This window comes from Acomys minous (genome assembly GCF_964271855.1).
Source record: "Acomys minous genome assembly, chromosome: 3".
Lineage (NCBI taxonomy): Eukaryota > Metazoa > Chordata > Mammalia > Rodentia > Muridae > Acomys > Acomys minous.
In genome coordinates, this window is record NC_140485.1 from 105,542,591 (window position 1) to 105,568,579 (window position 25,989).

Consider the following 25,989-nt stretch of genomic DNA (forward strand, 5'->3'; position numbering starts at 1 on the left):
TGACTCACCTTGAATGAAGTACATCAGTCACTGTCTGCCATTAATGCTAATCAAATCCCTGTCAAAAACCATTATAAATGGATCAATAGCTTTCTTCCAATTGGAGCCAAATGTTTGCATCTAACTTTGTAAAAAGCAGAATGTCTATAATCTTTATCTGATAAACAAAGGTTTTAAAACTATGTAACCATGATGGCAGACTTTGAATGTTTTCATTAGTCTTTTTTTTTAATTGTTGACATTCAGTTGATCATGCAAAAGAAACATAAATAATTTATGCCTGGGCCACACACTCCTTCTTTCCTAGATTTTAGAATTATTTGATTAATTCAAAAGATTTATAAACAATCTAACGCTAGAAGATGGAGTCCTATGTACTGTGAGCATGTGTCTAAAGCAGACCATTTTTATTATGATTGAGGAAGTTGATATACTTGTCTTGATATAGAATATTTTAAAAGCAACTCACATTTCCCTCTAAGTATTTATCATGATATAAATTCAATATAATCATATCATTTAGCTATCTGATTAATATCAATATGTATGAAAATATTATAACATAATTTTAGAAGCTTTATAATCCTTTGGGGTTTATTTAAATAAGCAACCTGTTTCTGTGTACTCATAATCATGGAAGTATTTAAATTTGTCTTTCAATCCCACTCTTTACTTAAAAATAAGTGTAAACGATGTTGGAGGCTGGTCTGATGCTGTGTAGTTTGATACTAATTACTGCCTCCCAAGATCTAGTTGCTGCTCTGAACAGTGCCTCCCTGATTGCCTGAATAAAAGGCCTACACCCTGGAAAGGCAGAAGGAAGGGGCGGAGTGAAGGTTCAGGAGCTGTGAACAGAGAGAATCTTGGGAGGTAGGAGGAAGTAGGAGGAGAATTACAATGGGTGAGGAGAAGAGCACTGTGATCCCAGAGGAGGAGCTCTGAAGTTCCACACTGAAAGAGATAACCAAAAGGAACAACTTCAGTAAGTATTTGGGGATTATGAATGGAAGGTAGCCCAAATAGAAATTATTAGGAATGGACTGGGAGGTAATGGAAGAAAGCCTACGAGGTAATATCAGCCATGCCAAAGGTGGATTAAGGCTATTATAAAATACCACAGATGTCTGTGTCTTTATTTGATTGTGTAAGGAGGTAAATAATGCTACCATATTAATTATAAGCCTCGTATACATTTATTAGGTCATACTTCTAAACTAACAACAACAAAACTATGTGGCTTTCAATCTGATTCAATGCCTCTTTTGAGAAGTACTATGTATGCTTCGGTAACCACACAATAACTAACTGAATTTAATATATTATGAGTTTGGAAATACAGATATGTTCATAATCATATTATACCCCAGCTTTCCTTGATATTCTCCATCTTTCATCTGCTCCTCAGAAACCAGCTAAAAATAAAATGTGCAACATCCTGTAACTCCTTGGTGCCTATTATATCTTAAACATATGAGTGCATATAAAGATTTACTTTGTATTTTTCCTTTATTTTTTGACAATGAATTTTTACCTTATTATTTTCCCTTCCCCAACTCCTCCCATCCTACCCACCTTCCTACACATCAAACTTTATTTCGTTTTCCTCTCAAAACAACACACAACACAAACAAACAAAACACACCCAGCGGGCAACACATACCGGTAGACAAATGTTAGGAGACTGATTATCCACTTTAAGAGGAATTTTAATGCAGCAATATGGCCGCTGTTCCAAATAATCACATCCAGAGACCTTCTAGATCTCTATGATCCAGCTGGAATGCAGACACACTCTGGATTATTATATGAACTGACTACAATATAGATATACATTTAGTATAGACCTTTAATCCTAAACAATGAAGGTAAGATTAGTTTAAAAGTGACTTGTAGTTGAGGGTCAGACAAAGTGATGAATCAGAGAAAGATTTGAGAGAATGAGATAGAGACAGGATTTTCCCAACTCTCGTTAGAAAAGGACAGAAAAGAGAGGCTACTTAAGAGCAGCATAGACAGAGTTTTTACTTAGAGTTTCTTACTGAGTTGAGCCAGGTAGAGTCCAGAAACAGCCAGAAAGGCTTGTGAATGGCTCTTTTCTCATCCTCTCTTCTGAGAAAATAAAGAATGACATTTGCACCCACTTTTTAATTGGAATGTGTGTGTGTGTGTTTCTAAATATACAAATATAACCTCCTCAGCCTCTACAATATGACATATAACATATATGTTATATATACACACATAAACACATTACATATACATATGTATATAAACATATATACACACATACGTATGTGTGTGTGTGTGTGTGTGTGTGTGTGTGTGTGTGTGTGTGTGTGTTTTCAGGGCTACTATTTCCTGGAGAAGACTTTTTCTCCTGCTCTCATCATTTCTCAGTTGCTTATAGCTTCTTGTCAAAGTTGAGTCCTCATCACTTTCTCCCATCCATGGTAGCATGACTGGTGGTGTCGTCCTTATTTAGGTCACATGTAGGCAACCATTTTGGTGAGATATCATTGGTAAATTTAACAGACACATGTGGTTCTGCATTCTAAACCTGCTACAAGAGCAACTCCCATCATATTTAGAATTTTGAAAATCATATTAACTGCATGCAACAGTGGAATAATGTGCAGGAGCACCAGGAATGTATTTCAACTATATCTTTATCGCAAACACTTTTAAGTATTTCTTACTTCCAGACAGCTTTTATTCATGACTCATGATTTCTAGTTAAATTTTTTCCTTACTTAGTTCACAACTGTATGACTTTATACTTTCCTAATCTGTACTCCTGACTATAATGAGTATTCAGTTTCTTCCTGACAAATGATTATCTAAGTAATTTTTTGTGAAAAACACTGTAATATTAATATGTTTTTTAAAAATCACCCATGATTTTTCATAGCTGCAATCATATTAATGCACAATGGCTTTCATGATCCTTGACATGACTCATATTTATGGATGAGTCGCCTCACAGGACTCGCCTTCTATTGATGACTAATGAGCAACAATACTCCATTCAAGGCCTTTGGATCCTGAATGTCAAACAGTATTTTATCTCTCTCATATACACTTCACTGCCTATTCAACATGTTATCCCATTTTCCATGGTTATTGCTTTATGCCTTTATAACTATAACATTTGTTTTCCTTGTGTGATGTATTAAAATTTCTCATCATATCCACTTGGGTACTAGTTACTTACGTCACTTAAACCTCAAATGGTGATCTTACCTATCATTTGAAGTTTACATACCAAGAATATAACCAAGAGTGTGAAACCTATCTAAGTCAAAGATTATTTATAAATAATAATCTTTTTTATATAATAATCTTTTATTAATTATAAAAAATAAAGCAAACATTAGATGTGTGGGGCTAAACTAAATGTGTTTCTCAAAACAAATAACCACTTGATATCATAAATGTTAAAATAACTCCAACAATTACTGGTTCTCTGGTGAGTCTGGACTACATAAAGCCAAACATTAACAGATAAGTAGTTTGCTTAGTATAATGACAGACTCAGACTGAAGAAGCCTCATTCCTTATCTATTGGAAGCAGGTTATCAATATTTTGCCTCACACTTGTCCTAAAAATGCTATTGTTGTGGTGATTCCTCCAAATTAAAACATTCTCTGCTAAAGAAAAGGCTTGTGAGACTCAGGAAGCATCTTGCATAGCTCTAGAGGCACTTGAAATGTAAAAGATTCATTAGGTATCCTCTCAATGTCTCATATGCAGTGACAGTGTCTGAAAAAGACACTCGCTAGCCAAAGTCCGTGTAAGCTGTGCAGAGCTTCAGGGTTTCTGCTTTCTTGAGTTGTCACTGGGATTGAGGGTGGCTTTTCACTAATGCTGGTGCCTCTGATTCAACCATGCTCCTGTAATAACCTTTCAGCCATAGGTTTGTATGTAATTTTAGACAGACTAACTTATTTATTAAGCTAAACTAGGATGGGACAGTTTCCTTGTCTGACATCAGCACCTATCTGCAATGAAGCATACCAATGCTGCTTCATTATGTATGTACATATAATAATGTCATAGCTCTCCAAGAAAAATTGTGCAACCATTGGTCTTTGTCAAATATTCTACTTCTAAGTATTGTTCAATATATTAACACTTGCTTACTTGTAAATCATTACCTTTTTCATGTAACTAACAGGCTATATTTGCTAAATTTATTTAAAAATTATCCTTTATGTTAATTTTCAGAGGGAAAAATAACTAAAGTGTTTTACATATGTACAAGGTTGGAAATCTTTCTCTTTAAATTTTTTTTACTTCCTATAAAATTACTAAATGTATTCATTCTTAACCACCATTCTTGATGATAGCACCAGAAATCTGGATATTATAAAAAAAATTAAAATACATTTATATAGTTAGCATTAAACACCAAATAATTAGCTGTGCTAAGTGGAACATGCCTTTAATACCAGCAACCAGAAGGCAGATGCAGACAGATCTCTTATTATAAGGCCAGCCTGTGCTATACAGCAAGTTCCATGGCAGCCAGTGCTACACAGAGAAACCCTGTCTCAAATAAACAAACAAAAACAAAACAATCATACATAGCCTTGCTTTTCATAAGATAATTATTTAAGTTTTTCTGTTTAATCAATCAAAATATTTGAGAAAATTTGGTGGAAAAATACAGAAAGAAGCATTATCTTATATCTCTTAAACTTAGTCATATTGGAATGCTGTCAATTGGACTTCATGCACCCTCTGGTGCATGCACCTTTAGCTCCCATTATAAGAATCTAAGAATTAGAGACTTTTAATGCTTTGGATATAGTACATCCCCACAATCTAAATTGAAATGTTTTCATAGAGTGAAAACTGGTTGTATCACAGAATGCAAGCATCATCAATGGATTTATCAATTTATAAATTCATAGATAAATCTTCTGTTAAGAAAGTGGTTTTCTTCGATTAAATAAATCATTACAGCAGTCTTTCAAACTATGTCTTAGCCATAACTTAAAAAGCAGAAAGTTTTTTTTAAATCACAGTCAGGAGTCTTGAACTCTCACATCAGATACTTGCAGATATGGTCTTATGAAAAAATGTGACAGTATCTGTAGTATTTTGTTTTAATTGTCAACTTGTTACAATCTAGAAGAGTATCAATGAGGGATAGTCTATATATTGGGCTTTCTTTCTGTGGAAGATTATCTTAATAATACTAATTGATGTGAGAGGACTCAGGCCGCTGTGGGTGGCACCATTACATAGGTAGGGTTGAAAGTGTAAAAAAAAAATATAGCTCAACAAAAGCAATCAGGAAACATAAATTTATTTATCACTGTTCTTGACTGTGAGTATAGCCAAGTTCTTGCTATAATGGACTGCATCCTTGAAAATTAAGATGAAATAAACACCCTTTTCTATGATATTTTATCACATCAAAAAAAAAAAAAAAAAAAGAAGAAGAAGAAGAAGAAGAAGAAGAAGAAGAAGAAAAGAAAAGAAAGGAACTGTCTTCATATGGTCTATTCTCTTCACCAGAGTGTCTTTTTCTTCTATTAGAAAAATCAATGTAATGGCACTGGTGTTTCTACTCTTAAAATCTTATTTCATCTTGGTTATCTTCTTAAAGATCCTGTCTCCAAATATGTTCATACTGCAGATTAATGATTCAATGTATGGATTTGAGTAGGACATAGTTTATTTTATAGTTTATCTTCAGTAAATTCATGAGAGTATAAACCAGAATTAATTTCATATCAGAAAAAGAGACGAGTATATCTATATTGGAGAAAAGTTACTCATATTTTTAGGGTAAGTCAGGGACAAAAATTCCAATGCACAGTGGACCAAGAGCAGATCTCAATATCCATTAGTAAAGCTTCACCTATAGAGCCTGAAGTTGATTATGTAACATTATAGAATGTAGTAAATGGAATGTGAAATAATAAAATCACTAAGTATCTCAAAAGCAAATCATAAAGCACAATGCAGAACTAAACCACATAAAATGGGTTTTCTGTGATAACACATTTTCCCAGCATTATTAAGGAGAATCTGTGGTTGTCCATTTGTAGACAGAAAGCTGCCATAACTTCACAGTATCATTTGTGTAAACATAGCTTAAATTAGGTGACATTCAAAGCAGGTGACAGGAAAAAGATCAAGCTTTATCATTTTGTTTGTTTTTTTTTTTTTTAGTGTAAGCAAAACGTTCTTGAGCACTTGCATATACATGAGTATGTTGAATATGTATAACTGTTACAAAGAAAGATCTTATTTGACCTCTAGATATAGAGTCATAGGAAAGTCAGAAGTAAGAACAGTCTAGTAAGAAAAACTTTATTAGATGAATTTCATACATGAAAGCCAGGGTCAGACAAGTAATCACAGGATTGTTTTGAATAGATACTAAATATTTCCCGTTCTTTTTAAAGATTTAAAAATATAATTTATTTATATTACATCTCTATTGTTATCCCATCCCTTGTATCCTCCCATTCCTCCCTCCCTCCCGCTTTCCCTCTACTCCTCTCCCCTATGACTGTGACTGAGGGGGACCTCCTCCTCCTGTATATGCTCATAGGGTATCAGGTCCCTTCTTGGTAGCCTGCTATCCTTCCTCTGAGTGTCATCAGACCTCCCCAACAGGGGACATGGTCAAATATGGGGCACCAGAGTTCATGTGAAAGTCGGTCCCCATTCTCCACTCAAATGTGGAGAATGTCCTGTCCTCACCTACTAGAAAAGTGGGACAGAGGGGAGGACATCCTATTGGAACTCTAGGTGAGAGAAGCAGAGGAGAATGGCAAAGTAGAAGGATCCAGAGGGTCCTAGAAATTTACAAGAAGAACATTATGATGGGCAGATCTGGGCCTAGGAGTCTTGCTCAAACTATGGCACCAGCCAAGGACAATACGTGCAGTAAACATCGAGCCCCTACCCAGATCTAGCCAATACTTCCAGTCCTTATATATTAAAATCCTGCCTTCCTCTTATTGTAGTGTATCAAATATATTAAATAAACTTTCAGAATCTATTTATTATGACCTGATCTAAGCCCCTTTCACTGGGTCTCATCTATATTTTGTTGGTCTTTGAGTAATAGCCTGCACTTGTGAGAAATTAAACTGTGCTATTTAATGTGTTGGTTTATTAAGGCATAGATAGACAAAAATCACATGTGTACTTAACCTTTCCTGGAAATGTTCTGCAAATTATAAAATATTAAATACCATCTGTGTGGCCTTAGTGTTTTACATGGCACTGAACAGCCTTATTATTTTTGGTCATGTGTAGCAAGTGAACATTTTGAGTTCCCACTACCATCACCACCATAGCCAGACATAAATATTTTAGTAAATGTTTTGAGTCCTCCTACCTCTCCATACAGACAAACATCACTGTAAACTTTTACAACCACTTTGGAAATCAACCTGGCTTTTTCTCAGAAAATTGGGAATAGTTCTACCTCAAGATTCACCTATACCACTCTGGGGCAAAGCTCCACCATACCACAAGGATGTTTGCTCAGTTATCTTCATAGTGGTTTTCTTTGTAATATCCAGAAACTGGAAACAACCTAGATGTCCTCCAATTGAAGAATGGATGGAGAATATATGGCACATTTACACATAAAAGTTCTACTCAGCATGTCCTTAAAAACAAGGACATGATGAAATTTGCAGGCAAATGGATGGAACTAGAAAATATAATCCTGAGTTAGGTAACCCAGACCCAGAAAGACACACATGATATGTACTTAATTTTAAGTGGATATTAGCCATAAAGCACAGGATCATGATACTACAATCCACAGACCCAAAGAAGCCAATGAGGGCCATAGAGAGGCCCTCAGAAGGGGAAACAAAATAGGCATCTGAAATAGATGGAGGGAGGTAACTGGAGAGGAGAGAGCATAGGGAGGGGAATGGGAGTGGGGATCAGGTGTGGGCAGATGTTGGGAAGGCTGGGAGAGAGAATAGAAATTAATGGGTGGGCATCTCAGTGATGGATGAGGCTCCTGGGAGTCTATTGTGATGATGCTAACAGAGACTCCTAGCAGTCAGGGTATGGAGCCTGATGTGGCTACTTCTTGTAGCAAGGCAAGACTTCCACTGGAGGGAGGGAGATGCCAATGCACCCACAAAACCTTTAACCCAGCCAATGACTGGCCCAACTTGAGTCTCATTCACGCTGACAGAGAGAGAGAGAGAGAGAGAGAGAGAGAGAGAGAGCGCTCATCCCTGACACTGTTAATACTATTCTTCTATACTTGAAGGCAGAAGGCTAACATAACTGCTCATCTGAGTGGCTTCACCCAGAAGTTGATGAAAACAGATACAGAAACACACAGACAAACATTAAGCATAGTTTCCAGAATCTTATGGAAAAGGGAGTGGAAGGATTGAAAGATCCAGAGAGTTCAAGAACACCATGAGGAAACCTACAAAATCGACTAATCTGGACACATAGATGCTCACAGTGACTGACCTACAAACCAGAGAGCATCCATGGGATGAACCTAGGCTGCACCCACATATATGTAACAGATAGACAACTTTGTCGTCATGGGGGTCCTCTAACACAGGAGCAGGGGCTGTCTCTGACTCTGTTGCCTGCCTTTGGATCCCTTTCCCCCAACTATATAGCCTTGTTGCCTTGAGGAGCCTCAATGGAAGTTGAACACAGCCTCACATGATGTGCTAAGGGGGGGTTGATATCCATAGAAAGTCTCCCCCTCTCTGAGAAGAAAGGGAGGGGACATAGCTGTAAGGCAGGGGAGGTAGGATGGAGGGACTGGGAGGAGATGGGGGGAGTTCCAGTTGGATGCAAAGTAAATATATTAATTAATGAGAAAATTTTTTAAAAAAGAAAAACAACTTGGAGCACAGCATCTCATGGTCAACCTTAACTCCAGTCCAGGACACTATAACCCTTTCTTCTGCCTTCCATGTGTACTGATTATGGTACACAGATATATACATGCAGGTAAAACATCCATACGCATTTTTTAAAAAGCAAATAGAAATTAGAAGTAAAAAACCAAGCCAAAACAAAACAAAACAAAACAAAAAGCAACCCACCTACAGAAACATACAAGTAAATAAATGAATAAGCGAATAATAAAAAATTGTATCCCTACTAGTGTATGGCAGCCTACACCTATTACTTATGAACTTGTGAGGCAGAAGAAGGAAGCTTGCCAGTTTTAGGTGAGTCTGGGTGGAATCCTAAGACAGGGCCTAAAATACTGAAAAACAAAAACCCCTAAATATATTAATTGTGATTTGCCAGTGGGATGAAAAATATTTTAAATTTAACTTGGAGAAATCTAGCAATGTGGTGTACCCAAACCAACATTTGATCTTACAATGTTTTGTCCACTTATTCTCAGTAACCCTCTTTAGATAACCTGTGTTGACACTTACATGGATAATATATTTGTCTTCTACTCATGAAGATAAACAGGAATGATTCTTATTTTTATTTGCAGCAACCTCTTATCAAGAAAGTAGGTGCCCAGCAAATACGGATAAAACAACTATAAAGGGAAGTGATAGATCTTATTACCATATATAGCTTACTTTAAAGGGATGCCATTACTTGGAGAGTGGGATATGACTTTCTCACATACTCTTTTGCCTCACCTTTGACCATGTCCCCTGGAGGGGGAGACCTGGTGGCACTCAGAGGAAGGACAGCAGGTTACCAAGAAGAGACTTGATACCCTATGAGCATATACAGGAGGAGGTAATCCCCTTCAGGAACAGTCATAGGGGAGGGGAATAAGGGGAAAATGGGAGGGAGGGAAGAATGGGAGGATACGAGGGATGGGATAACCATTGAGATGTAACAAGAATAAATTAATAAAAAAAGGAAAAAATACAAAATAAAAATAAAATTTAGCCACGTCTAAAAGCCACTGTAATTATAAGAAATAGACCATATTATGGAAGATGCTGTAGACTGCAAAACAATCATAGATTTTAGATCAAGGGTTACCTGTGTCTTTGAAGAATGTGCTTTAAGACATTCTTGGCTATCTGGAAGAAGGAATAGCTCATACATAGTGTATATGTTTTGTTATGCTATGTGACCAGCGGTTGTGAGGGTATTGTTGGAACACTAGCCTGAGAAGCCATTATCAGTATATGTAATAATGGGTAACATACACAGCACAGCATGTGATAGAAAAGAGAGAAAATAATGAGATTATACCACGCTACTTTAAGACAGGCATGCAGTTATGTTCTGTCATTTTCCGTTTAGTATGTTGAGACTGTGGTTAAAATGTGAAGCCATGGCAATTCAAACCCTGGTTAATACAGACAACAACATCACTTGAGCATGCCATTGGCTCAAAATCAGCTACTGCTAACAGCAATCCTCCTTTTAGAGTGCTCTGCTGAGATTTCTTCCAGTAAACATCTGGATAGCACAATTCCATGGGATGCAAAAGGCATGTAACTTATTATTCTGAGTTACCCAATAGATAAATTTTCTCTTCGTGCACTCATACAATTATTTAGAAATGTAAGTTGAACACATTATGGACTTAGGTGTGAAAGAACTAAACATGAGACACTTCACTGAGAACCTGACCTAGGCTGTTGAGCATTCGCTCATGAACCTTTATTACCACTTCTTGTTATTTTTCGTTAATTCTGGGTTAGGTTAATATTTTGCTCTCACAATGAAGAGAAAAGAAAATATTTCACTCAATCAGGAATAAAAAACACTGAGCGCAAGTGCACAGGGTTTTTACCTTTAGTTAGTGTGTGTGTGTGTGTGTGTGTGTGTGAGAGAGAGAGAGAGAGAGAGAGAGAGAGAGAGAGAGAGAGAGAGATCGATCACATGCATGCTACATCATCTATTGGGGTGGTCAGAAGATAACTTTTAGGAGTCAGGTTCTCTCCGTGTGTGGGAAAAATGTCTTATTTATGAAATAAGTCCCACAGATGTGTATCTGTTCACGGCCGCTACTCTGGCCTTCTTCCCTTCTCCATGAACTCCTGGGGTTTGGTGTTGAACTGAGTCGTGCAACCAGATCGCAACCATTCATTGTCAAGCCTCTTCGCCATCGCCCTCATTAGCTAGTTAATGGAGTATCGACTATATGGTTTTAGCTCAGCCAATAAGAAATGGACAAGTACCCCCTTGCACTAGGTATATAAGACCAAAGCCAATTCTATTTGATGTGCTTGCTTTCCTGCTACAGGATAACTAAGTGACCTTCTGCTCAGGAGTAAAACTGCCATGTCAAGATTTATTAATTTGAGTTGTGCTCTTTGATATGTCACTTTGATTTTGTCTCCAAGACTTCTAACATGTGGGTCTGGAGATCAAACTCCCTTAGGCTCTATCTACATCAAGTGCCTTTGCCGGCTAAATTATCTCACTGCCCCTATTTTTATATAAGGAATGATTTGGTTTTCTTGCACAAGTCCTCTATAGCAGAGAGTCTTCTTAGGCAGGAGAAATCTAGACTCTACATATGAATAATTTTGATCACTCAGAAATTAATTACCTGGCATTTTGGAGAAAGGATTTATATGCCTTGATTTCAATCTTAATTTTTTCAAACTTGAGAGTTTTATAACCACCTCTGATGTCACTGAATTATTTGTCCAGAAATGCTCTTCAACATGCTGGCTGTCCTTCCTGTTGATAATGTCTTGAAAGTCTTTGTCATGGTCAAATGCTTTTCTATGCAACTGTTCAAACAATCATATCAGTTTTTCATTATTCGCTTAATATTCTAAATTATACTAACTGACTCAAGTATACAATGTGATTTTACTCTACAGGATTTATTGTGCTAACATCTCGGCATACTGAAAAGATTTGATGTAGTTTGGAAAAAAAACTTTACATCTATGTTTATCACAGATGCTACTCTGTAAGTTTTTCTTACAATGCTTTGTCATTTAATATTACACATATTGGAGTCTCAAAAAACAACTTACAAAAAATGTTCTAATTAACTCCACAAGTGAGCCGCATGGACTAAATTTTTCATGGAGTAGCTAGAGTTCTATTTTTAATTCTCTAGTTATTATGGGAATAGTTAAGTTATGTTTCTCTGTGTGTATTTCAGTTTTCTTAAAAGCATGAACTTTATTAGCATAAAGATTGTCATATGGTCCTTTATATTTGGTATTTTTCCTTATTTTCATTCTCAGATATTTTTAAGCAACAACAATTACGGCTTACCGTGGAAGGACACTTTGTTATCTTATCCCTCTCTATTTTTCTAGGCTTCATTATTAGTAACTGATTTTTTTTTATACCTACCCAAGTTTAATTTGCATCATGCTATCCAGTTTTAATAGGGAAGGTTAAGGTTGATATTTTAAAATTCTGCTTTTCCTATTGAAGCATTTAATTATGTAAGTTTCCTTTGAGAAGTGATTCATTTTGACAGTTTCTTTTTTTGTGAAAGTAATTATGACAGTCTTATTCTTTCAGCATTATAAGATAATATTTCACTCTCTTGGTCTCCATTGCTCTGATGAAAGGGTGGTTGTGATTCTTACAATTTATCCACTGCCTGGAGTGTGTGTTTCATTTCTTGTTTTCTACCATTGAAAGATAAATTTGTTCTTTGCAGTTTTTCTTTTTACAATATACTATACATATAAACAAACACACACTCGCGCGCACACACACACACACACACACACACACACACACACACACACTGAATTTTGGTAATTTGGATTATTGATTCATATCTCTCATTCCCCTCCCATGTCGAGTAAAACCCTTCCTCTCAAATTTTGATTGTCCTCTTAATTTGATTGTCTTGTCTGGGTGTGGCCCATTAGTATTTCAATGACATTTGACATCATGGTCATTTCACAAAACAGCAGGAGTAACCTCTCCTCTTGCACTATGGTCTTCTTCAGTCATAGGCTCTTGAACAAATATTTGGAAGCAGGTTTAAGCTCTGGCCTGTAGAGCAGTCTTCAAATTTAACTACAGTGCAACTGGTTAACCTAATAATAGCTGTGCTATTATTATACCAGTGTGCATATCCTGATAGAAAAGTTGTTATTACAGTTTGTGGAGTCTACAACTAAATAGGACTATTACTGGCTTTTCTTACCCATCAGCCTACATAGGACATCCTGGCACTCTGAAAGCTTACCAATAAGAAGGAAACTTTGAGGTGAGTACTAACTTGATTTCTCTGTCTTATGACCAAAGAGTGTGACCTCTTCAGCAATAGGGTCTTACCATGTAGTTTTTTTGACAGCCAAGAAGAATGACAATAGTTTGTAAGTTTTGGGAGCCAAATGAGGCCTTCCTGAACAATAACTAAAAGGACATTAGCCCACACGTGGTACTGGGATGTTCATTCATAATGTATGCCTTCTGTGAGGAGCATTAACCACACATGCACAGTGCCTCCATTCAGACAATTATTAAAGTTATATTTTAATATATTTAATAATAGGCTCCTATAAGACTTTAAAAAATAATTCTTGGTTTTAGTTAACCTTTCCCATCTACCTGCTCATTTTCCCTACCAACTCATATCAATCCATACTCAAAATTTATGCAACATTCACCTCCCCATTTCTATAGTTTCACACGATGTCCACTATTCTTCCTACATTAAGAACTCTTTCTACCCTTGTCTAATGGCATCGTCAAATATTCCTAGCTTCTTCACCTCTATCAGCACTCTGAGCTAAACATACTAGCCTAAGAATCTGAAGCTATAATCTACATAAGGAAGGGACGATGTGATGCGTGTCTATCTGGACCTTTGATACTTTACTCAGTAGACTTTCCAGTTCCATCTATTTTCTTGTAGGTTTTACAGTTTTATTTTCCTTGACAGTGGAATATAATTCCAATGTGATATTCTTCAATGTTACTAGCCATTCATTAGATGATGGACATCTATGCTAGTTTCATTCCCTGTCTAGTGTTAATACGTCAACAATAAACATGGATGTGATATTTGCATTTTAAAGTGAGAATGTTGGGTGGATGCTTCGTCTTTTTACCTAGTTTTAAAACAAACAATTTAACAGCAGCAACAAAACAAAACAATTAGGCAAAAGGTATTGTCAAACGTTGCTTGGTTAGAAATAGGAATTAATTAGAAACTTAATAGATTCTCTTTTTGTTGTTTGTGCTTTTGAGAAAAGAAAGGGTGAACGGGGAGGTAAACATTTAGATGCTCTGAGGCTCTAATTGTTTCACAGATGCTCATGACAATCTGTCGCTAAAAACTCCAGAGACTTAATACCCAAGGAGAACATTTTCTAATTAGAAAATAAGTATGTTTACCTCACACATTTTGGAATAGACTTTCATATACTTTAAGGGGTAGTTTGGAGGGAATGACAAGGTTCTCCGAAAATATTTAGAAGAATAGAAATGGAAAAGTTCCCCCCTTATTTCTTATTATAAGTCATTTCAATATAGAATTGCTGAGAAAACATGAAAGAGATATTTAACTATTATTTGCTATGAAATTTTTGATAAGCCACATTTTAAGTCCTCAGTAGCCATATATGATTATTACATATGGTGATGCAAAGAATGCCTCTAAATTCTTAACTTAAATATATGTGCACATACACATTTAAATAATAACAAACGGATAGTAGGCTAACTTCTTACACAAGATAATCCCTTATTGCTGCTGCTGAAGGATGGTTAACATGAAACTCTTACTCACAAGTATTTTCATGCAGATTAGGTACAGAATGCATATCTGGGAAAAGTTTTTCTATCCAGAAACAAACATATATAAATTTTGCAGGTCTTTCTCAATTTTATTTAAAATGAGTACTAATATTAAAAGTTAAGTTGTTAAATAAACATCTTTTTTTCTCCTTTATTAATTTATTCTTGTTACATCTCAATGGTTATCCCATCCCTTGTATCCTCCCATTCTTCCCTCCCTCCCATTTTTCCTTTATTCCCCTCCCCTATGACTGTTCCTGAGGGGGATTACCTCCCCCTGTCACATAATAATTAAATAAACATCTTTTAAGCAGTGTTAATATATGATTTTTTAAAAATTTTACTAAACATCATGGAGGAAGGCTTGTAGATATATATCTTATTTATACTTACAGAAATTCTAATTTTGCTTATGTTCAGATTTTGGAATACTGTTTCAATCTCTAGTTGATCATAAATGTTCTTACTTTATTTTTATTTTTTGTTCCATAATACAATTTAAAAGAAAAATTGTAGAAATGTTATTTACCACTTTTAGTACTTATTTCTCAATTATTAGTTCATTTCGTATTTATCTAAACAAGTTATGCAGGAATAAAGATGAATCTGAGATTGAGAGAATGTTCAAAAAAAAATGTCTGACCCAACCTGAGACCCACCCCACAGAAGAGAGTCAGCCCCTGACACTATTAACAATATTCTGCTAAGCTTGCAGATAGGAGCCTAGCATAGCTGTCCGTTGAGAGGATAGAAACTGATGCTGAAACTCACAGCCAAATATTTGGCAAGGCATAAGTAGGGAGTCTTGTAGAAAACTGGAGGGAAGGATAGAAGGACCTAGAAGTGACAGGAGCTGCACAAGAAGACCAACAGAGCCAACCAACCAGGGCCCAGAGTAGTTTCTGGAGACAGGAAGACTGAAACACCAAGCAAGGACCACGCTTGGACTGGATCTAGGTCCCCTATAAAGATGTAGCTGATGGGCAGCTCAGGCTTCCTGGATCCCCTAGTAAGAGGAAAGGAGCTGTCTATGACATGGTTTCTACTACCTGCTTTGATCACTTGCCTCTGGCAGGGCTGACTAAACAGGCCTCAGGGGAAGAGGAAGTGCTCAGTCCTGATGCAACTTGTTGAGCTGCTGTGGGCTGATGGAGGAGGGGGCTTTCCTTCTTTGAAGAACAGGAGACACAGGAGACGGGGCGCGTCAGGGAAGAGGGAGGGAGGGTGGGACTGGGAGGAGAGGAAGGAGGGGCCTACTGTTGGGATGTAAAATGATTAAATAAATTAATTAACTAAAAATACATATGCATATACACATATATAATTAATTTGAAAGAGGTTTAATAAATTACCACCGAGGCTGGTAATAGTCCCCCTAAAAGCCAAAGAATGACAACACGAAATTCAATGCCAAGCATAGGTGCCTCCCTTCAGACTATTGGCTGGTAGAGTTCAAAAAGACTTCACTAACACTGCCATTGCCGTTGGTTGTTTTCCAAAACTAGAAGGTAAAACTCTAATGCTGAAAATTTCACAGGGCTTGGAATTAACATGCTTAAATCCTCTTGAGTCTTCATCCCTGAAAATTAGTTCCGAGAGCCTCTGGAGGGTCTAGTAAAACAGTCACTATGGAAAGAAATAACTAAGGGTCCACTGCTGATACTTATATATTGAGAGGAAGCAACAGCCACCTAATTTTTTCTAAAAGCCCTTTCAACGGAGAGTACATGTGGCAGATAAGGTCATGGATGCTAAAGGAGAACTTACATTGTCATGTTCCTAAACAAGCATAATATCCCATTGTGTTTGAAACACCTATTCCTATAGCCAAAACAATGGTAGCTCTCATCCCTCTTCAAAGAAGCTAATTTTTTTTTGAAGCACACAGAGACCATCATAGACATACATAGTGTTCAAAATGTAAGAAACACCTGCTAGATCTGCAGCATTACTCCTATCCATAAATTATCTCAGGGAATGTAGAGGAGAGAACAGAGAGAGTCTAAGAGACAGAGGACAACAGCTATACACGTGTTCCTTCTCTATGTGGCAGGAGATGCACCTATGAAATCTCAACAACAGCATCAGTTTACATCCTAAAGGAGGTGGAGGAAATTTCACAGGGGCTCATACCTAGATGATGATTTACTGGGAATGAATAGCTTCTAGGAAAGGACAAGGAAATCTATTCCAGAAACATGCTACCTGATAGGTGAGCTAATCCCAATTGGTCAGCTCTAACTCATATACATATGAGCAATACTAAATGGATTCATCAGGACATAAACACACACACACACACACACAAACACACACGCACATACACACACACACAAACACACACACACACAAACACACACACATACACACACACAAACATACACACACATACACACACACACATACACACACCCACAAACACACACACACACAAACACACACATACACACATACACACACACACACACACACACACACATATTCAAATAAGAAGAATATAAGAAGTTGAGAAGAAGGGGAAGGGCTATAGATGTGGGAGAGTGGGGTATGAAATGACAGACACAGTATTTATATATGAAATTCTCAAAAAATATTAAAAACCCCACAACAGTAAAAAGTCATGGACTTAGGTCTTTAGTCTTTAGCCACTGTTTTTATCTATACTATCTTTACGTCTACCTAAAAGTAAAATTAATGGATTGAAGCAGTTTTGATATGATTTATAAGAATTTGTTAAAGTTATTTCATATAAAGCTTTTGACGTTAATTTTTATGTTGTTACAACGGAGGCACTTCAAAGAAATATTTAAGCAATTATATAACTGAAGATGTGAGTTTAAATAGTGCTTCTGACGTAATTACATAAGCATTTGAAGAATATCACTAAATTACTAGAGTATTAACCTATTAAAATATATATCTAAGCAAAATGTCAGACATGTTACTTATGCTTGACAATTTCATAAAAATAAGCCATTGCCTGGGGAAATACATCTGCTTTCCACATGCGGAGCAAAATCAAGTAGAGCGCAAAACAGTAGTAAGGGAACAAGTTATGCTGCTTAGGAGTAAAGACACGAATGAACACATGTTCCACTTGATGCTGCTATTGGACACATGCCTCCTCAGGATGATTTTTATAATGTAAGACTCCATCAGATTAGGAACCCTTTCACTTCAGAAGAAGAAAGCTAAATGATCAGCAAGGTGGATGGCCTCTAGGCCACAGCTGTGTTTAAGGTGTTAAAAAGAGAAAGAATATTGAGGAAGTTATATCTGGACTCTTTGTAGAGAGAGTCTGACATGCAGAGAAATCAAAGTAACGTTTTGTAGAATTCCCATTGATTTCAACACCTCTATTTGCAAATATTTGTGCATGAGTGTGAGAAAAGCTAAAATTCTAGTTTTAGAGAATGCACGGGGAAACAAAACAGGGTAACACCACTGCATAGAAAGATGCTTCGCTGTGGATTATTACTTGTCAGTGTACCACTTTCTAGCTAGTATAACCTCAAAATTGTGATGTTTGTCTACAGGATTCCTGACTATAGGAATTACAGTGTATGCCACTAAATCCAGATAATATTTGGCTTGATGTACCTCTCAGCTCTAGAAGCATGTGCCACTGAATATAATTTTTATTAGATAGAAATTCCTAAAACACCAGGGTGCGTATATACAGGATAGTGAACTAGGCATGATTTCAGTGCTCAGTAGAATAATTAGGTATTCAAGGTTGCCTGTACTTTAGTTAGGTGTTGTCAGAAGAGATGGCAGAATCATGACTTTTGTCACCACTAAGTGGCAATGAGGGAACCCATTACACCCACTACTGCCCCCTGAGAGCTGAAACACTTTTTCTAATTAATGGATTTTCAACTTTTTAATAAGACCATTAGAAATTAGGTCTCCAACAGCAGTGAGGGTCCAACCTTTAATCGCAACAGATGATAAGGAAAGATCAAGAAACCCTAAGATTTCTAAAAGTAAATCAAAGGCACACAAAAAGCATGAAACAGTAAGAAAGATAATTTACTTCTAAGGCGAAACAAATTGAATCATCACAAATTTCTCATTAGAAAAAAATGTGGCACCATGTTTTTCAATGATTGAAAGAAAGGATTTGTCAATCTATAACCATGTACGCAGCCCAGATACCTTTTAGGAATATTGGATGTGTAAAAATATCATGAGATAATGAAGAAAAATGACACTGTACAATAACAAGTAAAGCAAGCTTTTAAAGCAAAGAGGAATAGCAAAAGAAGGAAGTATGGACCATGAGAAAGAAAGGTGTAAACCCAGGCCAAGAGAAACGAAGAAAAGTACAAGTGATGTATTTCTCTTAATTTTTAAATGATGCTTAATAGGAAAAGTAAATATTATAATAGTGGGAATAGATCTGAATGTATGCATAAGAACACTAAAGATTTGTATTCTTTGGAAGGCACAGATAGAAGGCAATAAAAAATATATTTTCCATAATTCCTTGGGGATAATGCCAGCAGATTCGAACAATTATCTAAATGTAATGCTTAAGATAAGCACTACAAAGTTATACAAATAGATGCTTTCAAATGTACCTTGAATAAACCTAATTAAGTTTCTTTTTAAAAGCTTAGCAGGATAAACAAAAGACTAATGAAAATAAGCATAGAGAGGCGGATACAAAAATTAGCATGAGACATGTATGGATTGACATATAAGTATTGTTATGTGTACATGTACTAACCAAATAGTTGAGTAAGTTAAATAAAAAATGATATCATATCTTATGTACAAGAAAGTCATCTCAATTATGAGTTGGGTGTTATGGAAGATAAAACAGATGCAAAATTATGTATTATTAAAATATCAGAAGAAACAAATATTAGAAAAAATTTCTGGAGAACAAGAACAAGAATGATGATAAAAACATCACTCACCAAATGACATAGAAATATTAAATATACCAACCCACAGAACCAATAAAAGTGAAAGCAAATAAATTCACAATGAATTTGGGGATTTTGGTGCATTTCACAGCAATTAATTTAGGAATTCTACTGAAAGTTAACAAGAATGGAGAACTCAGAGAACCATCAAAAATTAATTAATCTGTACACACACACACACACACACACACACACAGAGAGAGAGAGAGAGAGAGAGAGAGAGAGAGAGAGAGAGAGAGAGAGAGAGAGATGAGATTTCATATTTAAACTCAGTATCCACAATGAGCTCTAACTGTAAATTCAAATAATGGCAACAATTCTGAACACTTGCAACTTTACAACTCATGGCTCAGCAATCTGTGGTTAAAGAAAAGGTCATTAAAAAGCAAAAAGCAAAGGGGATATGGTCCTGAACTAAATGACAATACAGTAGAGAGGATTCAGGGACGAGGAGGAAATTTGTATTACTAAATGCATAGATGAGAAGGAAGGTCCTAAATTGATCATTGAGTGGCTGCTTAAAACCAATCGGAAACCAAAACCACATAAAAATTTATCATTAGAATTAATAGACAATAAAGGTATTTTAAAAATATTTTTGAAAGTTTATCAGAATAGACAAATTTCTTGTTAGATTGATAAGTGGAAATGATGCAATATGTTAACATTATAATGAAGCAAATGAAATAATCATTCTAATGAGCCTGCAGACATCTCAACAGGTTGAGGAGTGTCCCTTCCAAACGATCCAGGTGGCTTAACACTCTTCCATATAGTTCAGACAGTTTCTGCTTCTTCTTGGCACCTGGTCTTGTCTCAGAGTCTTCTTTGCAGCTTGGCCCTCAGAAGCCTTTAGTGCATAATCTGGCAGGAAGGGGGCTATGAATCTGAGCAGTCTCAGTGACTTCCTGAACCTAATTTGAGTTATTAACATTCTGGCTAAAGAAGCTTCCCTGCTGGGGAAATGCAAATCAAAACAACTCTGAGATTCCATCTTACATCCATCAGAATGGCTAAGATCAAAAATTCAAGTGCCACCACATGCTGGCGAGGATATGGGGAGAGAGGAACACTCCTTCATTGCTGGGGGGAATGCAAACTAGTACAGCCACTTTGGAAATCTATCTGGTGCTATCTCAGAAAACTGGGAACAGGGCTCCCGCAAGACCCAGCTATTCCACTCCTTGGAATATACCCAGAAGATGCTCCAGCACACAACAAGAACATTTGCTCAATCATGTTCATAGCAGCCTTATTCATAATAGCCAGATCATGGAAACAGCCTAAGTGGCACTCAAAGGAAGGACAGCAGGCTACCTGGAAGAGACTTGATACCCTATGAGCATATACAAGGGGAGGAGGTCCCCCTCAGTCACAGTCATAGGGGAGGGGAGTAAGGGGAAAATGGGAGGGAGGGAGAGTTGGGGGGATACAAGGGAGGAGATAACCATTGAGATGTAATATGAATAAATTAATAAAATAAAATAAAATAAAGAAGTTTCCCTACTGAATCAAATGCTTCAATCTTAGTGGAAACTGCTACACAAGAGTTCCAGATGTCGATACATTGATTGTATGTCCATAAAATGTACAGTCAACAGCTACCTCTCACAGAGAAATAGAGAAAATTACTTTAATAATTCAAGAGTTTCCTATTAAGGATAACAAATGTGTAATTATCAGAGCTCCTGCTTTGGATTCCTAAAGTGTATGTTCACAGCCTAACATGTTTCATGATCCACAAATAGCCTGCATACCCTGGGCTAGTGCAACCAAAGTAATTCATAGGAGGATATGAGCAGCTATTTTCCCACTTTATTACATAGCGTTGAAATCCGGGAAGGAGTATGGAGAAGAATCATGTTCTAACATACAACTAGGATGTCGATTGTCCTTTGTATCCTAGCCTAGACATGTGGTTTTCAACCTAGACCATACATGAATATGACTTCAGCAGGTTACCAAGAAGAGACTTGATACCCATGAGCATATACAGGAGGAGGTAATCCCCCTCAGGAACAGTCATAGGGGAGGGGAATGAGGGGAAAATGGGAGGGAGGGAAGAATGGGAGGATACAAGGGATGGGATAACCATTGAGATGTAACAAGAATATTAATTAAAAAAGAAAAAAGAAAAAAAAAGACTTCCCAATGTAACTTAACCTAAATGCTCATCAATTGTTCATTACTTCTCAAACACGGGAGCAATGTTGTCATGTAGCTATTTTCTGAAACCTATGTGAAAACCTTCCCACATCTCCAACACCAGAGTGATAGACAGTAATTTTCTCAATAAAAGAAAGCCAGCATCCCAGCAGTAAGCTATGCTCCTGAACTCACTTCCGTGTATGTCTGTACAGAAAGGTGTATGGGTGGAATAAAAAGAGCCAGAATAGCAGAAAGGACCTGTGACATGTCGACCAAAGGCAATATCTGCAAAGATGAATGAATTATCACCCTCCAGGACTGCCATTGATGTTTACATGGCCTCCCTGTGCCGTTCTTTTCACCCCAGGTGCTGGCAGCATATAGACTAGGCTAGGGCATTTCTGAATAACTGTCTTTGGCAATAATATTCATTGTAGAAGTCTAATACTAAGCGTAGTCCAACCTTTTTCTCCAGTATTTTTCATTCAAGTATCCTCAGTTTCAGAGAGACTGAGTCTTCCAAAAGTTGTTAATTACCGAATAATTAGTTGTAGCGGGTGTTGTGTGTGCGTGATTAAAATGTAGAGCCAGAGGGTTCAGGAACATCACAAACTGTGGGACACATTCCTCTTCTTATGGGTAGAGACTTTTTTTTTTCTTTTCAACATTCTGAAGCAGATGGATAGAAAACCAACAGAGTAAGAAAGCCCTCTGGGGAATGAGCAACATATCATTATCATCTTTGCCAATTAGCCTTTATTGAGCAACTGAATATTGATATTTCAGCAAGCTCCATAGAGACAGACTTCCATGTCCTGCTAATTTTTGGTCATCTGTTAGAGGACAGGACTAACTCGATAAGGCATCGCATGGTCTGAAATCACTCTCAGGCTTGTTTTTCTGAAGGGAAATAAATTTTAAACAAGCCAATCTGCACATGTCACTACAATAATCATAAAGTAGAACATTATTTGTTTCGACCAAGAAGATGTTGAAAGTGCTGGAAGGTTGACATAATAGATTGCTACCATGAGTATAGGGGAGAAATGCAAACTAATTCTTACCTGGGATGAGAGAGATGTACTAATTGAATTATGTTTTTTTATCTTACTGTTGAGAAATAAAGAGCTGGGTGACTCCAGCAGAAGACCAATAGTGATGCTAATCGATATCATCATAAAAGATGCAATGTCTTTATCCAATTCTTGCTTTTGTAGAGGCTTTACGTAAGGGTGCCTTTCAATAATTGTAGTCATAAGATTAGCCAGAAGAGAATCGTAAGCTGTTCCATGCTCATATTTATGTTAAAGCTCAGACTCAGAAAGGAATTCTGAGTCTGACATTTAGACTCCAAGCCAGCTTCCTATAACAATACATAAACAGGATTATTTTGAAGTTTGGGTAAGATGAATAAATTGTGTGTTGAGAGTCAGATTTACTTTTCCTGTGTGTTTCAGGTAACTTACTTAATTGGGCTAGAATCTAGTGTGATAGGTAGGAGAAAAGCATGAAACTTAAGTTGTAGTAGTGAATTAAGAAAGAACCTGTTATTTCTTTCACATAGCCACTTAGCAGTGCTGTCACTGTTGTGCTTTCTTTGAGAAGGAATTTGGAAGTTTTAAGGAAAGAAATTTATGCCATGGTTTGGCAGTAGAGTTATGGAGCCGACAGACTAGAAGGGCAGGAAGAATGAGGTGACAGACCCGTCATGCCCTTCTCAGCACTGATGCTGAGTTAGAACTAAGAGGTGTGTCATAAAGCTTGTCTCTTTAGAAGTGTAATGAGCTTGCAGTAGACCTTGCATATACACTGTCTAATTGAGGTTCAATATAAAAGCAAAGACATCAATACCATCAAGAAAACCAAGTCAGCAGAGACTGTTCTTAGGTGTTTTTTTTTTAAACTATGTCTAGCCTAGGTAGACTGAAATTCTGATGAGAATGCCAGAAATAATTTAGCATCAGGAGACTCTAGGATAGGACAATCCGAGGCCACAATCAGAAGGCACCAAATGAATCAAGCCAGTATGCAGAAAAGATCTTGAGGAAACAGCTGTGCATTTATTTTGTTGTCATGAGGCATCTACCTGAGAACAGCTAGGTGTACTTATGTGAAAGATTGAGCATTCCCTAAAATGGCTGTGTATTCTCAAAATGGACTGATCTGTTAAGTGAAAGGCTAAATGCTGTGTTTTCTCTGCTGCTCAGCAGTCACCTGTCATTAACTGGTACTAGTTCTACATGTGTCATTTACCCTCCAGAAGAGACTCCTGAAAGAGATAAAGACAGGCAAAGTCATAGTTCATTGTCACTGATTATTTAAATTCCGTTCTCAATGTGAAACTCTAATGAGCTTTGCACTGAACTATGCAGAGAAGTCTTTAACTTAAGCTGAGCTTTGAAGTGATTTCTAACCAGGAAGCCAGCTCTTCTTCTCCTACAAGCAACCCAAAATGTCTCCATTCGAATTCTTCTCAGCACTACAATAAGAGATGGAGAATTGGTGTTCCATAATAGAACATATTTCTATCAAACATGAATATAACTCAGCTTTATATTCTGCCAGAAAGAAAAATAAAATTATAAATTCATTTTTGAAGTGTGCATGGGGAAAACGAAATAGTGTTAAGCAGGGAATAAAGGCATGAAGCAAGGCATGGGAAAGATCATGCCCATGCCTTCCCAGACAAAAGTATGGCCCTACACTTAGCTATTCTTCAGAAGACAATGGCACAAGAGGAGAATTGTGGCCCTGCTTTTCTATTCACAGATGTAGATAAAAGGAAGGTTGCTAGAACTTCACAGGTTAAATTCGTTTGACCACACAACTCCTCTGGCATGAGGAGTGCTGAACTGAAAAGATCATTAGAAATACAAAACAAAAAGTTAAAGCTCCCTTTTAGTGGTGCAATAGCAGGTCTCGGAAGAGAGTTTCACACCCTTAATGGTAAGACGATTGAAGGGATGATTTTTTGACCCAGTGGTCTGCAAAGGATGTAGACATCGACAAGGCTGACTGAGGACACCCTGCCTCCTGCAGGTTGACTGTTAGGTGTGAGAGCACAAGGCTATCCCATTCTTTTCATTTGTTATTTAACAATTTATAGAAGCAAAATGTGTGTAATTAAAGCTCAGTCTATATGAAAGTGCTGAGTGGTTTTTTTATTGTTGTATCTTTTTTTTTTTTTTCAAATAAGCCTTGAACTATAAGGACCTCAAGCCTGGGAGTAACAATTATGTTTAGCACATTTTAAATTTAAGAAACAGCTTTCCAACTCTACATCTCTTATAGGTCTGATTAGTCACAGTTACCTTTATGTTCTAATATTTCAATGTGTGTATATTGTTATTTCTTCTCATTTGACTTCCAGTAAACTCATACAAACCCCTTAAGTCAGAAGGTAAAAGCTTTTGGTAATAGATTTCGAAGGCAAGAATTCTGAAGTTTTGCCAAGCCATCATTATTTAACCTTAGAATGTCAGAAAATGTTTTGTTAAATCAATGATTTTTTTGATTCACCTTTGGTAATTAATATTCTTTTTATTAAGTAGAAAGGAGTTATTAGTCAAATTTAAAATATTTGTAATAGGCCTTTTTATCAAGATTTAAAACACGCTTTCTGATACTTTGAATTCTTATATGCCCCCTCAACATGTCTCTCTTTGGATGCTACACTTATTTTTAGGCTATCTTAAATTTCTACTTTCCCTGGCTTCCTAACTTCTTATTAACAAGTAGTGCAAACTTGAGACTGCCCTAGGGTGTCACCTTTTCAATTTAGGTCCTCAGATTATGTGGCTACATTTTCTTAAACTATCTGATGATGCTGCATTGTTAAAAATGGGACCTCATGAGGCTGAGAAGCTTCTGTAAGGCAGGAGACACTGTAAAGAGAACAAAGCGACAGTCTACAGACTGGGAAAAGATCTTCACCAACCCCACATCTGAAAAAGGTCTAATATCCAAAATATATAAAGAACTCAAGAAATTAAATACCACCAAACCAAATAACCCAATCGAGAAATGGGGCATGGAACTAAACAGAGAATTCTCAACAGAGGAATATCAAATGACTGAGAAACACTTAAAGAAATGCTCAACCTCCTTAATCATCAGGGAAATGCAAATCAAAACAACTCTGAGATTCCATCTTACACCCATCAGAATGGCTAAGATCAAAAATTCAAGCGACACCACATGCTGGCGAGGATGTGG